The sequence below is a fragment of the Taudactylus pleione genome, unplaced genomic scaffold, assembly GCF_031769625.1.
Source record: "Taudactylus pleione unplaced genomic scaffold, aTauple2 ptg000256l, whole genome shotgun sequence".
Lineage (NCBI taxonomy): Eukaryota > Metazoa > Chordata > Amphibia > Anura > Myobatrachidae > Taudactylus > Taudactylus pleione.
In genome coordinates, this window is record NW_028284658.1 from 16,964,534 (window position 1) to 16,980,502 (window position 15,969).

Consider the following 15,969-nt stretch of genomic DNA (forward strand, 5'->3'; position numbering starts at 1 on the left):
ACACTATACGACATGTGTTCCCAGCAATATGACGGATGACAGTAAAGCCCCCCCCCTGCTGATGGTCCTGCTGATATCGGGCGGGCGGTACATAGTGGGTATACACTAGACTATTTTGACAACATGTTGTTCCGATCAGTCGGAATCAGGTATATTGTCCCAGAAATCGTATATAGTGTGTACCAGGCTTTAGCTATCCTGAGATAAGAAAAGCAACCTGCTGGAGAGGGAATAAAAAAAAAATTGGAGAGGTAGGTTGGAAAATCAGGGAGCGGGAGAGGAGGAATGAGAGACAGGATGGGGTAGTGGGGTAGGATGATATGGGAGAAATGATAAAAAGCAAGGAAAAGGTGGAGAGTGAGGGGGAACACAGAGGAGGAATGAGGGCCAGAGATATGGGGTGAAGTGTGCGAGCCTGGAATCAGAGAGGGGTTGGGAGAGAACAAGAAAGAGAGGTGAGAGAAGCAGGGAGGGATGAGGAGAGCAAGATTGGGGAGGGAGCAGGGTAGCAGATCATAGAGAATAGATCCAAACTTGATAGAACCACAGAAGGGAAGGGTGAAGTGGAAAGGAAAACACATGGGGAGTATTGGAGAAAGCAGTGCTGTAACAGGGCTCAACTGCGTCCTGTCCATGCCCGCCCCCAGAGCATGGCGTTGCATACATGACATCATTATGTCGCGCAAAGGGACGGGGCCGCTAGCACAAGTAAGCAGGGGCAAACGCAGGATTTTTACAGGGAGGTCTCCACACACATCATATACATGCATAAATACATGCCCATACATATATGTATATAAATACAAACATATGTATACACTCATACATACAGTATGTATACAGACACATACATATATGCACACACATGCATATGTCACACATACCTTACACACACACACCCTTTTTTACTAAGTGCCAGCTTGTAAACATCCCATGTTTTGCTGTTAAAGTATATCCTTTTTAGATTTCGAGCTTAAACCTGACAGGAAGCTGCGGCTTATAAAAGTTTAGTAAATAAACTCATGTGACACTAATGGTCAAACATGGAGGGTAGGATGCAGCATTTTCGGGGGTTTGACTGCATTTCTCACATGTGCCAAGCTCCGGAATATGATACATTCCGATGCTTGAATGCAGTGCAATGCCATCTGTAGATGAGGTTGCCCAATAGAAGCTTCTATTTGCAAATCCCCCACTGGAAGGGATCAAATTGGATCCGTCCCAGCACCCCCTGCGGAGGTGCATGCACAGAAGAAAGCCAGAGGGACTTCTGGGTCATAAATCCGGAAGTCCCTTATTCGCAAAGGACAGCTAAATCGAGAGAGCTGTCCTTTGCGTTTTTGTTCATGCATACCAGCATAATTAACACCGGCATGTATGCGATGAGTGGTGGGATGCATCGCATGCAAAGTGCGATGCATTATGCACCCCGCCTGGACGAGGAAATGTAATGGTCTGGGGCTCTTTTTCTGGATCCCAAGTCACGGCTTGCATAGAATGACTGCCACCCTGAAACAAAAGGGCTTCTGCAGCATTTTCTAGTGCCATGCAATACCCTCTGGTCTACGCCTAGTAGGTGAAAGGTTCATTCTATAGCATGATAATGGTCTAAAACATATGTCCATGTCAAAACTACCTTTGAGGAAAACAAGGCTTCAAATAAAGGAATGGCCAGCACAGTCTCTAAACTTAAACCCAGTTGAACTGGTTTGGGATGAACTGGACAGAAGGGTGAGAGCAAAGCAACAAGTATTACACATTTGTAGCAATTTCTGTAACAGTGCTGGGAAGAACTTCCCACACAATATTTAAGTTCATTGTAGAAAGAATGCCACGAATACGTTCAGCTGTTATATCTGCAAAATGTGGCTGCTTTAATAAGTCAAAATTTAGATTACATTTTGTTAAACTATGATTTTTTTTTTTATCTCCAATTGTTTGCTTGTTTTAAACTTTAATTTGAGACTGCATTGAGACACACTTGTCTCTGTTATAAGTGTGTTATTAATAAATATTCCACGTTATTTGCCAGATCACTATGCAATATAAGCAGATGTTGGGCATGATTTAATACACTTATGACTCCATTCAACAATGAGACATAGACAAAAAATAAAAACCTGAATATTTTGTCACTTACAAAAGTAGCCTGTAGTAATGTATTTTTTATTACAGCCCACTGATCAATCATATGTCTGTAGTTGTATTGCAGAAATACTGTATATACAGCTCCTATTGGTGATGTGACCTACTTTAACCTTAATACATTTATAAGTACACTGTAGCTCTCATGGAGTGTCTACTGTTTCACTAAACATCCGTCATCTTGTCTTTATCCAGAGGAAAAACCTGTGCTTCTACTCCCCGCCCTTATATTTTCTATTCTGTGGTTTGTGATGTATGGCTGCTGTCTGCCATCTCCATAGCAACTACTTTATCTGTAGCCACAGTAACAAGATAACTCTCTGGGTACCAGAATAAACTGGGGAGGTGTTTTTATCCTGCAGTAGCTTTACCTGGCACCTTCTATTACCCCATATCTGTGAGAAAAAGCAGCAGACTGGAAATAATTATAGCAGTAGTGGTTCAAGTTCTAGATTTGTGCTGCTATAAAAAGGCACTGCTTTAAAAGGACACTGAAGGAAGAAATACATAATAATTTGGTGTGTTTTTCATATAGAGTTATGGGTGCCATCCGCAACCCACCAATCCTTCACCTGCAGATCCAGCTCCTTCCTGCTTTATGCCCAAATGGTCCTTTACTCTGATTCATTATTCTCCATCGACCCTACCTCGTTCCCAACTTTGGGGCTGATTCAGAGATGTACACTAACCCGCATATCTTCGATCCGTGCCGGTTCTAGACATTGTGGAGCTCAGGGCGAAAGTTCCCAGTTGCGCACCCCCCCCCCCCCCACCCCAAAAAAATAAAAATAAAAAAATAATTGTTTTTAGATTGGGTTCCTCTGCTTGCGTGCTTCCGGAAAGGGGGCATGTCCTTGCGGAACACTCCCAATTCATTACTCTGTGGGGCTTGTCCAGCACTTACAAAGGTGCTGGGCTTCCCCCAAGCTCTCCCCTCGTGGCAAATAATTGCCATGTGCTGTAATGCTCCTTACACAGTATGTCTTACACTGTAATGCCCTGTATAACAAATTATGCCACACACAGTAATGGCCTTTATAACACATTATGCCACATGCAGTAATGCCCTGTATAATACATTATGCCACACACAGTAATAACCTGTATAACACATTATGCCACACGCAGTAATGCCCTGTATAATACATTGTGCCACACACAGTAATTCCCTTTATAATACATTATCCCCAATTCACATTACGCCACACAGTAGTCCCTTATTCATGTTATGACACACACTGGTGCCCTTTTTACACAATGCCCAAATTAGTGCCCCTTATACACAAGGCCCACAGTAGTAGTGCCCCTTATACAATGCCCACAGCAGTGGTGCCACTTACACAATGGCCCCCCAAGTGGTGCCCCCCAATTTAGTGGCCTCATTAGTAGTGCCCGGAGTGGTAATGCCCCCATTGGTAATGAATAGTGTTAATGCCCCCAGTAGTAGTGCCCCCATAGGTAATGCACCCAATAGTAGTGCCCCCATTGGTAATGTACCCAATAGTAGTGCCTCCAGTAGTAATGCCCCCTATAGTAGTGCCTCCAGTAGTAATGTCCCCTATAGTAGTGCCTTCAGTAGTAATGCCCTCTGGTTCCCTGTATCACTCTAGTCTGATGCTCCATGTCACCTACAGCCTTGTGTGTCGACTCCAGCCTTCTGTCCCTTTGTCTCTCCTCCTCCTGCCCTCTGTGCCCCTCCAGCCTCCTGTGTCCCCTCCAGCCTTCTGTATCCCTTACAAGCTCATTTATACATTACAGCCTCATGTATCCCTTACAGCCGCCTGTGCCACTTGAAGACCGACCCCCACCTGTTTATCTTCTTTTTTAATAGTCTACCTGCTCCTCTAACATTCGGTCTTCCTGTTCACTGCACGCACCCTACCCTGCTCCTCCAGGCTCGGCTCTTCTCAGACACAGGCAGCTAGCTACACAGAGTGCGCCCGGCTTGACATCATCAGGTCACATCGCGCATGTAAATAAAAGGTGGCAGAGCTCGGGATGGGTCCGGAAGCAGCAGCTGCTAGCTGTTGCTAGTTGAAGGCTTCTCCTCCCGGTCCTGGGGCAGAAGCTTCACTGGTGGCTAGGTAGATGAAATATGTGGCAATCTCGATCTGGCTAATGGGTGGTCCGCTGCACACTCGGACCACCCTCTAGTTTCACCAGTGCTCTCTGTGGGAAGCCGGAGTGAGCTCCGGCTTTCATCTGCCGCCGCAGGGAGGGAGCCGGGTGACCGCTGATGACAAATATCAGTGGGCGCCCAGCAAATGGAGCCTACCTGTGGCGGCTAGCCCGCCCCTAGAACCACCACTGTCTCCGATTGTAAGTGGTCTGCACAGGCGCATGACCTGTACTTTGAAAGTGGGGAGGGGCGGCAACGGCCTCCGTTTCCCCAAACAGAGGCGTGTCACCACCGTTGGTGGGGAGGGAAGGGACCAGGATCTCCATCGGCTGATGGACATTTCCTGGCCTCTTTTGTGCATCTGCGATCGCCGGCTTAAGTGACCCCATGGTCGTGACGGCTCCTGCTGTATTTCCATAATAGTGCTATCACAGAAGCTACCATGGCAGCAGCTGCAATGGCAATACTGCCTGGAGCTTAATCACCCCCTTTATGCAGTGCCAAGCTCTATCTGTAGCCCTAGGTCTTAATGATAAAAGTTGGGGCTAAGGGTTAAGCTCCACTGATCATAAATCAGATAATACTGAACTGGATCGTATTGTTAGCCCAGAACAGTCAACTTCTGCATTTTGATAGCTTCCTCTGTTGACACAAGGGATGTCAAACAGCAAACAGGTGCTGCAAACACAAATCTGGATATGCTGAGCTTATGGGCACTTTTGGAAACACAACAGCAGTGGAATGACGGGCCTCCAGTGGCCAGAAGCTTTTGGACACACAGGTACACAGGTAGCTGGAGCAGTTCTGGGACTAGGGCATGTGATGTACCTGGGCACTGGTGTAGGCAATTGAGGGTGTCCTCTGATGAAGGTGTGTATAACGTGGCATGGCAATGTGGCGGACAAGACAATGGAGAGTTAAGGTAATGTAGTGAGTAGATGACTGAGTGGAATGGTATACAATAAAATTTGTGATGTGGCGTCCATGGGATAAGCAGTGTGGTACTAAGAGTGCCCATCAATAGAGTGTGCAGAAGGCCTGTGCAATGGGGCCTTCAGGTGATTATGCGCGTAGTCACAGCGCTGATGTAATTATAAGGAGTCTTTGTCAGAATACTCAATAGGACATTCTTGGTATGTGTTAAGGAAAAGAGAAGATCGGATGTAAGTTCCCCAAAATGACTACACTGTCTAAGGCCTCACTTTATCCTTACCTGGATTTGTTATTCATACATACCCTTCCTCAGACCACCTAGATTGTACACTATTAGCTAATTAGTGACAATGCATTATTTGCAGGGCCTTGATAAATGACAAGCTATTGAAGTTGAGGAAGGAAAAGTATAATTGCTATAGTTTAGAACAAGAAAAGTTTATGGTTTGTGCAAAATATTATTCTCATAACAAATCTATATACTCACAAATTTTGATATATATATATTTTTTTCTTTTATTTGGACATAACAGCAATCGAAAGGTGCAGATGTGATGTAAATGTGGATACTTGATCTGAGCAACGCATACAGCCATGGCTAAATGTTTTGAGAATGATACAAGTATTGGTTTTCACAAAGTTTGCTGCTTCAGTGTTTTTAGATCTTTTTGTCAGATATTAATATGGTATACTGACGTAACATTACAAGCATTTCATAAGCGTCAAAGGCTTTTATTGACAATTACATTAAGTTTATGCAAAGAGTCAATATTGGCAGTGTTGACCCTTCTTTTTTGTCATTCTCAAAACTTTTGGCCACAGCTGTAGACACCTATGGCAGTCACAGGGATGTTATAGGCACTGATGAACAGAGGGGTGCGTTTTTCTTGAATTTTGCGTTACCTTTTTTGTTCCCAACATACAGTGTGTTCTTGCATGAAAAAATATATCAAACCCCTTTGACCACACTCATGCAGGGGCGCATCTATAATGGGTGCAGGGTGTGCGGGGAACACGGGCCCCTGGGTCCAGGGAGGCCCTGCAGTGCACACCCTGCACCCATAATAATACTTACCTCTCCGGAGTCCCACGTTGACGCGGACATTCGGTGCTGTAAAATGACTGGAAAATGGCCACGACGGCCATTTTCGCGGTGACCTGTGCATACACTATAGACTCTGGGCACACTCTAGTGCCCAGAGTCTATAACTCCGGCGCTGGCCGCACACAGCTCAGTGCGCTGCCAGCCGCCGGGCGGAGAGGGGGCCCCCTCCTCTCTAGAAATGCCCCTGCACTCATGTACTCACATAGAACCCAGTTATGACAATTGGAATACATACAATTTACATCCTGACCGCATCCCTGACAATCATATTATGCAGCCTACATGTTATGTAGCTTTTACATGCAGTGCCAGATAAAGGTCCGAATGGGCCTGGAGCTGACATTTATTTAGGGCCTTTTGTGTGCTGCTACAGAGGGTGTGACCAGCGCTGTACAGTGTGACTATTGATGTGAGTGCATAACTAGTAGTGTGGTTTGCACAGAGGGTGTGGCCTGTGACGTGTGGTCTGGCTAGCTAAACGGAGGGTACAGCTAGTGCCTACCTTCAACCACTTTCTAGTGGAGCTATATCAACAATAATGATTTTATTGTTTGTAAAAGTGTGTGACCCGTGGGCTTGATTCAGAGATGGTCACAATGCCGATGTTTTCAAAAATGGCTGATGCATATACATCACACTCCCCATGTGCAGCAATGGGCCTGCGACAGCTGTCGCAGTGAGGATATTTCTGCAAAGTAATTGACAAGCTTAGGTTTTAAACGCAATGTAATATGGAGGTATGTTACAATAAGCAGCATTTTGTGTAACTTAAATTACTAATTGTGTTATGTATCTTTGGGGGCGATTCAATTCAACGCGAACTGAATAGTGCCTGGAGCGAGCAAGGGTGTTAAAGCGAGTTAACCGGCATTCCCTGACCAAAGTGCCGGGTGCGCCGCTGTTAGTGCCACGGTAATTTGAAAACGAACAGCACTTTGGTCGGATTTCTCCTCGCATTCCCAGGGGGGTGCAAGAAGAAATCCTTAGCGTGCCCAAACAGCGTATCAACGCATTGAATTGAATGGCCCTCCATGAGTGAGTTTATAATGTCTAAAGATTCTACACTGGTATAATAATATTATTGATGCTGTATAAACATTTAAGGCAGACTTTAACTTTAAAAGGAAAAATGTGTTTAGGGGCCTATTCATGATCCCGAACAGACCTGATGCACATTCAGAAACGCTAGTCTCCATGTTTTCTGTAACAGCCACCTAGTATTCAGCAAACTTTAGTTTGCTTGTGGGAACCAACAACAACTTAAGATGGTGGTGATTCCTGGAGCCTCGCTCCTTCTGATGGGAATAAGCTCTGAGGTTGCGAAGAAGGATCCAAGCGGATCCCTTCACCACCTCTGCACTGTGAGACCTCAGTTCACACATGTTCAGCCAGCTGGGTCGGCTGGGGTAGTGTAAAGGTGGGTACACACTAGAAGATATGTCGGCCTGATCCTGCAGATCAGGCCGGCCGGGGCCTAAACCTAACTCTCCCCTCTTAGTGCCAAACCCTAACCTTCCCCCAAAAAATCTAACCCCGCTAAGCTCCCTAAACCTAACCCTCCCCCCCTGCAAAGTATATGTATAGAAGAACGCAATCTTTGATGTCACGCTACAGGAATAGGCAGCCCCGTAACAGAGCGCCAGTACGTCATAGCCCTGTGCCCCATGCCACTTCACCAGGTAAATAGGGTGCTGCTTGGGGCATCCCAAGGACGCTTCGAACATCAGTACAGAGCCCACGGGACTTTGGAAGACGTCACTCACCTATACCAACACAGTGCAGGAGATGTAAATTAAGGAGTAGGGCACGGGATGCAGCCGCAGGAGAGTATTGCTGGTTCTGCTGCTAGGGCACCTCGCTCTGTGCGACTGCACCGGCCGCACAGCCCTCCTTATAGCCCTGGAATGGGAGTAGGGACTGCAAAACTGCTGAATGGGGATTTAAGTCTGAGTCTGTGTTTACATACATGAAACAATAATTAATGACCACTTCTCAAAATCCACCCACTGAGTTCTTTATGCTTCTGGTTATCCCTTTCTGTCTTACTTTCTGCTTCTTCTGTAGAAAACACTCTTCATATAGTTTTCCTATATCTACATTGCCAGGCCGTCTGACGATCAGCCCATTCACCCCCCCAGGGAGAAACCCCAACCAATTCATAGTTTCACCCACTACCCACCCTGCAAACGGGAGCATGAAGCCCCGCCCACCCGCAGTGACTAACCAAAGCTCCGCCCCCTAGCCACGCAAGGCAATGGTACACATTTACAGTTTATTTGCTGTCATGTCATCCTGTGCATGGCACATTCATTGCTGTCTTGTCATCCTGTGCCATGCACAGGATGACATGACAGCAAATAAACTGTAAATGTGTACCATTGCTTTGCGTAGCTAGGGGGCGGAGCTTTGGTTAGTCACTGTGGGTGGGCGAAGCTTCGCGCGTTGCGAGTGGGCGGGGCTTCGTGCTCCCGTGTGCAGCCGGGTGGGTAGTGGGTGAAACTATGAATTGGTCGGGGCTTCTCCCTGGGAGGTGAATGTGCTGATCGTCAGACGGCTGCTTGTGGTGACAGGACTTTTTTTTCTGTCAACACTGCTCTGGCTGCAATGAAGCCTGTGGGCATATTCTTATGGGAGGCCTGGAGCTGTAGCTCCACCCGCCCCATTGTTAATCCGGCCCTGTTTACATGTATTCAGTATATACATATCCAGCTCAAGCTGTCAAATGTAAGAAGGCCTCTACAACTCTTATTGCCCATATCCCTGTTCCAGATATTGAGCCTGTTCCGTCACTGGGCCTCATTTTGTGTTGCATCATTGCATGTAATAGATTTCAATTTCAAACTTTGCATTTTGCGTAATTGTTGCAGTGCGCTTGCGGCTGTACAGTATTTGGACTTGCGTCTATAGGGCCTGATTCAGAGCCGCTCGTAAGCGGCCACTCGTTCGCTCTGAGCGATGTTCGCACAACTGCGCATGCGTATGGTTCGCAATGCGCATACCAGTCATTGCGGTCACAAATCGTGCGCTCGTAAAACAACGAGGGGCTGCTAATTTGATTGACAGAATGTACCGTTTGTGGGTAGTAACAGGGGAAGGTGCTTGAAAACGGGTGGAGATCCGAACGCAGGCGTGCCTAATGGTCAAAAGGGCGTTTAATGGGAGTGCATATTTAGTAAAGGAGCGTCATCGACCGCGTCACTTGGTTGTCGTTTAGCCTGAACTGCTCGCAGTGATAGCGGTAAGAAAAACCTACCACAAGCACTGCGAGCAGTTCAGATGCCTTTCGATGTACCCGATTAATCAAATAAATACAGGAGATGACGTGTGATGCGAACGGCAAAGGGGCGTCTTTACAAAATAACGAGCGCATTTTTCGAACGTTCGCTCAGACATAGAGGCGTCAACACACCGCAAAGAGCGAGCGCTCAATTTAAATATCCGGCCCCTTTTTAAGAACAAGCGTCCGCAAATAGCGTCCGGGTCTGAATCAGGCCCATAGTTCCTTGTGCTGGGAAAGGGCAGGTAGTGCAGCACAGTGAGAGCATGCAGTTGTAAGTTAGCCATGACAATTTGAGATGCATCCTGTTTTGGGTTACACAAATATTTTTTTTGCTGAATCCATAAGCTGGGCACCAGTTTACAAGTTGATGATTAAAACTGCCATTGTTGAACTTTTTAAAGTAGCATAATTCCTATAATGGACACAATTCAAAATACAGATGTAAAAAGCTACAAGTGTGCAGGCTTCTACTGCTCATGTACAAAAGGTGCTTCTTTATGTGCCTATGTTTCATTCTATGTCAGCCAAGTATAGTGGCAAATTGAAGATTACCAAAAGGAGAAGTATTCCTTTAAATTGATAGCAATAGTGAATATGTTTAGTACTATGGGCCTGATTGAGAGATGGAACTAACCTCTGCAGCTGCATTGCGTCCGACGATGCGGGATCCGATTTGCACATGTGCGGTTCAACAAACATCGGAGCATCGGGTTTGTTTACGTCTCTGAATTAGGCCCTATGACTGCAAACGTTTCATGCAGAATATTGTGCTTTTGGGTTCAGTGGTTAATCTCAATGAAGTTATTGTAGAGCTGTCTGCTGCAAAACAGCCCACTGTAGCTGCAATTGTGACAGCCGCAACACATGCAAAATACGCTGAGTGTGTGACACCTTATAGAGATGGCCTACCCTGAGCATGCATATGGAGATTTATTAACAACGTGCAAATAAGTAACTACAGTTACAGCTACATGACAGCACTTGGTTAGGGGCTTCCTTCTCCAGCAACGATAAGCTCAAAAGATGGCGGGAATATTTCACAACTTGCTTAGGTCTCCTTAGGAATACCCTGAGTAAAGCATTGATTAAAATGGCTGGCATATAAATTGTATCCCAAGACAGAACTTGCCCAGCCCCAAAACAACCTCTGTACCGCCATTTCACTCATGCCAAATTGCCCCAAAATACCAACATGTGCCAGCCAGACCTGAGCCCTCATATGCCCACAGTATTCCACCTGCCACAAAATGACCCTGCATGCCTTAAGACCTCCCAGCATGCAACCCCAAAATCCTCACACGCGGGGCCGTTGCTAGGGTGTTCGGTGCCCCCCTGCAAACTGTAAATTTGCATCCTCCTACAAATGGGACAGACAGTGGGTAATTCTGGGGAGGGGCAGTGGGTGACAGCCAATAGATGAAAGGTAGTGGGTGATGCTGGGGAGAGGCAATCGGTGACAGGCAGTGGGTGACACTGGGGAGAGGTAGAAGGTAACAGAGAGGAAGACAGGGAGAGGGAGTGAGTGACACTTGGGAGAGGCAGTGGGTGACAGTTAATAGGTGGCAGGCAGTGGTTGACACTGGGGAGAGGCAATGGGTGTTAGGCTGGGTGACATTAAGGAGAGACAGTGGGTTACACTGGGGAGAGGTCATGCAGGGTTGGGCAATAAGCGGCCCTCCAGATATCGTTGAACTACAAATCCCAGCATTCTTTGCAACAGTTTCAGCATGACCATATAGCAAAACTGTGGCAGGGCATGCTGACATGTGTAGTTCTACAACAGCTGGGGGTCCGCTTATTGCCCACCAATAGGTTAGAGGGTGACAGAGGGATACAGGAAGAGGGTGATGAGAAGCAAAGGGTGAAGGGGATAGGCAGAGGGTGATGGGGAGAGGCAGTGTGTGACATACAGAGAGTGGCGGGCAGAGGGCGACAGGAGAGAGAGGGTGATAGGGAGAGGAAGTAGGAAGAGAGGCTGGAGCAAACAACGGATGGACAGAAAGGCTGGTGCAGAGGATGGATAGAAAGGCTGGCGCAGACAGAGGATGGGCAGAGTGGTTGGCATTTACAGAGGATGGGCAGAGTGGTTGGCATTTACAGAGGATGGGCAGAGAGGTTGGCATTTACAGAGGATGGGCAGAGAGGCTGGTCCAGAGAGGAAAAGGCATAATGCTGGCATAGGCAAAAAAAAGTGCTAAGAGGCTGATATAGGCAAGAACAGATAGAGGAGAATGGACCACTTGGGCCACTTTACTTGTCTCCACATGCCACTTGGATCACCTCATGTGCCGCCACCGCACATACCAAACCACTCAGACCACCACATGCAACTTTGACCTCCCAATGTCACCACAAATACCACACTGACCCTCCCCACATCCCACAACAAATACCACACTTACCCTCCCCACATCAAATACCACACTGACCCTCCTCACATCCCACAACAAATATCTCTATTATTGTCCCCAATCACTGTTTTTTTTTTTGTTAAATAATCTCTCACCTAGGGATGGCCATCTGTGGGGTGTCCATCGATGGTTTGTGTGCCATCAATGATAATCACTGATGGTAAGCATCTATGGTGAACCATCGATTGTTTGCACCCCCTTGATGGTCACCTCTGCTGCGGGCACACCAGGCCAATAAAAAATGGGGATGGGGCTTAGCAACCACCGGGAGCGGGGCTTAGCAACCACCGGGGGCGGGGCTGAGCTTCGTCCTGCCAGTACAAAAATAAAAATATTGGTTCCTGCTCATTCATCTTTGATGGCAAAAGTAGTTGACATCAGCCAGCAACCACCGATATTTTGAAAACATCTATGGTCGATATCCATCCTCACTCTCACCTCCCAAGAGCTCTAGTAGGTGCCGCATTTGCGGTCTCTGCTGTCAGGTTGACCTTCTCAGCTCCAATTGCTGCTGCACTCCGACTCCTGCTCCACCCCTTCTTCCCAACAGATCTGCGTGGCTGGGTGCTGCACACGACTAGCCTTCACACAGAAGTCCATAGTGCTCAGGGTGGAGGGACTGGTCATGTAGGGACTCGTGTGGCGCTGTCTGCTTCTGAGGGGAGGAGAAGGGAGGGACCCGACCAGGGGGAAATGGCAAGAGCGGTGGTGGGGTGGGACGGTCTGAGGTGAAGAGCTGCTCAGCCGCGCTTCCCTGACGCTGCCTGTCTGTCACACAGATTGAGAGGCACAGAGGCAGCAACACTGGACTCAGCAGTAGCAGGCAGGAGAGCGTTTCTCTAGCCTTGCACCTCCCTGCAATGCAGGCTTTGCTGAGTGTGATGCGCCGGCCCTGCTCGCATGCATCTCACACCTCCCCCCCACATGTTTAAACAAACTTACCTGCACAGCCAGAGCCTGGGGGAAGGAGAGCACTTTGTGCAGAATGCACTCTCTCCTCTGATTGGTGGTGCATTGTGCAGAGAAGGTGATGTACCGTAGCTCTCAGTCAGACTTACCGCAAACTGCTTTACTGGCACAAGCGGGATGTAGTTATGAGACGCGATGCCGCCGGGCCAAATCCCGACAGGGGAAGCCCGACAAGGGACTTAAGATAGGCATAGTGATGCCTATCTCAATCACGCCGCCGGAATCCAGAAGGACGCCAGCCCGAACGAGGCAAGTCTGGGACGCCCTTGGCTGTTAGCCGCAGGGGGGGGGGGGGGGTCAGTTTAGGTAGCATACCTAAACTGCATAGGGTAGCATAGGGTTAGCGTTAGGTTTTTGGGGGAATGTTGGGTTAGGCACCACTGGGGGAGGGTGGGGGTTAGGGTTAGGCACTAAGGGGGGAGGGTTGTGTTTAGGCACCAAGGGGGGACACTTAGGTTTAGGCACTAACGGGGAGGGTTAGGGTGTGGGGTGGAGAGGGTTAGGGTGGCTAAAAGAAGGGATGGTTAGGTGGAGAAGGGGGGAGGTTAAGTATACTTAACCTGTCGGGATACCAACCATCAGAATGCCGCTGTCTGTATTTTGACAGGAGGAATCCCGGCAGCCGGCATTACATAACGATTCCCAACAAGTGATGGCAGTTTTGGGAAGTAGGAAGTGGGGCATTAGCCAAAGGGTACAACATATATATGCAAATGTTTACTGGGCGGCAGTTTCATAAATATCATCTATTGTTATATTGTCTTCTGCAAGAAACTATGTATCTGAACGAAAGGTAGCATTGCAACATTAATCAATCCACCTTTGAGTGACTATGTATATAATATGTAGTACTTATTTCATTATTTATTGACAAAGACAGTTGAGTGACATATGTAACAAAGGGGTCTATTTACTAAGCCTTGGATGGAGTTAAAGTGAACGGAGATAAAGTCCCAGCCAACCAGTGCCTGTCATTTTTCAAACAGCCTGTGACATGGCAGTTGGGAGCGGATTGGCTGGGACTTTATCTCTGTTCACTTTATCTCCCTCGAAGGCTTAGTAAATAGACCCCAAAGAGTGGGCATAATATGTAAATGAAGTTGAGGCGAGGGACTTTACATATAGTTGAGAATCCATGCGCTCTATTTATCAACGAGTTTGATCATACACAATGGGGCAGATGTATGAAGCTCTGGAAAGTGATAAAGTGGAGAGTGATAAACGACCTGCCAATAAGCTCCTGACTGTCATGTTACAGGCTGTGTTTCAAAAATGACAGTTGGGAGCTGATTGGCTGGTCGTTTATCACTCTGCACTTTATCACTTTCCAGAGCTTCATACATCTGCCCCAATGAATGATAAAACTTGTTGTGTATGATAAATGGTGCTCCAGCCAATCAGCTCCCAACTGTCATTTTTCAAACAGATGACAGTTGGGAGCTGATTAGCTGAAGTACCATTATCATATACAAGTTTTATCACCCGTTACGTATGATAAAACCCATTGATAAATAGGCCCCCCTATGTGGTAGGGGGCCATGGCACATGAACATGCAGGTCTCCAGTTCATCCAATTCCGCACTCCACAGAATCCCTTGTTCCCTGTGAAGCCAAAATGTCCTGAAACTATGAGTTAATGTGATTGATAAATTGTACAGATACTTTCAGAGAGTCCTAGGACTTCTGTCCCACTGACCCCCCCATCTTTGTATTTAAAACCATTATTAAATACCTAGTATACTCCTGCAACTGCTAACTATACTATCCTATACTATCTGCTCCATGCCTCCCCCTGAACTCTTCTGGTCCTGAAATGAAATGGATAAGAGCAGTAATTACCGGCTGACATAACGCAGGAAGTTTCCTCCTTTCCTATTTTGGGCGCCTGGATTATGGAGTAAAGTGACATAAGCAGTTGATAAACGAAAACAGTGAGGATGGCAGTGATACCATGCATAGAGAACCCAGTATATTTTGGCAGACTCTGTTATTGATAGAATGAATCTACTTCCTCCACTTGTTTTCCAGTGTTTGCTTTCTTTTATTTTAAGTGGCACAGTACATGAAAGGAAAAGTAATGGTTAAGAAAGACACTTAAAAAAAATAAGGGAGTTGTTCAGTTGCATAAAAGCATATTATATGTATCCAGGTAAAATATTTATAACTTTGAAGAAATAGAGTTAACAAAAGGTAAGTCTACCATAAGTCTTAATTTTCCAAAGTCCATAGGATCCACAAGGATACAATGGGGTCTGTGTGTGGATGGAGTGATCCAGGCACCAAACAGTTAAGCTTTAGCTCCCAGGATGCACTGGTCCTCCTCCACATATACCCCGCCCCCAGCCATAGGCAGATAGTTTTGTAAACAAGCCCAAGGCAGGAGCAGGAAAGAGGAGAAGGAAGAACATTACTCTCAAGAAACACTCTCCCAGAAGATGAAGGAATCAGTGATTAAGAGAGAAAATACCCAATGAGGCCAGGTGCGTCAGGGTGGGCGCCATGTGGATCCTATGGACTTCGTATAAATAGAGTTAACAAAGGTAAGTCTACCATAATGCTTTATTTCTTCTTCAGGGTCCATAGGGGATCCACAGGGATACCATGGGGATATCCCAAAGCAGTTTCCCTAAGGGTGGGGACGCTCCTGAGCAGAAAGGAGAATCTGAAAAAGGTATGGATGAAAGACCATGTGGCCGCCTTGCAAAATTGATCAGCATAAGCGTCACGTCAAACCGCCCACAAGGATCCCACAGCCGAGTAGAATCAGCTGTAACTCTGTTTTGAACATCAATATCAGCCTGCGTGTAGGCCTGAGAGATTGTAATGCAAAGCCATCGAGCCAGAGTCTATTTGTTAGCTGGCCAGCCTCACTTGTGAAAGCCATACAATACAAAAACAGAATCTGATTTCCTCAAGGAATTTGTACAATCCACGTAGATCCGAAGAGCACGAACCACATCCAAAGCTTCACCTGCAGAAAGATCCGAGGACTGGAAGGCCAGAACTA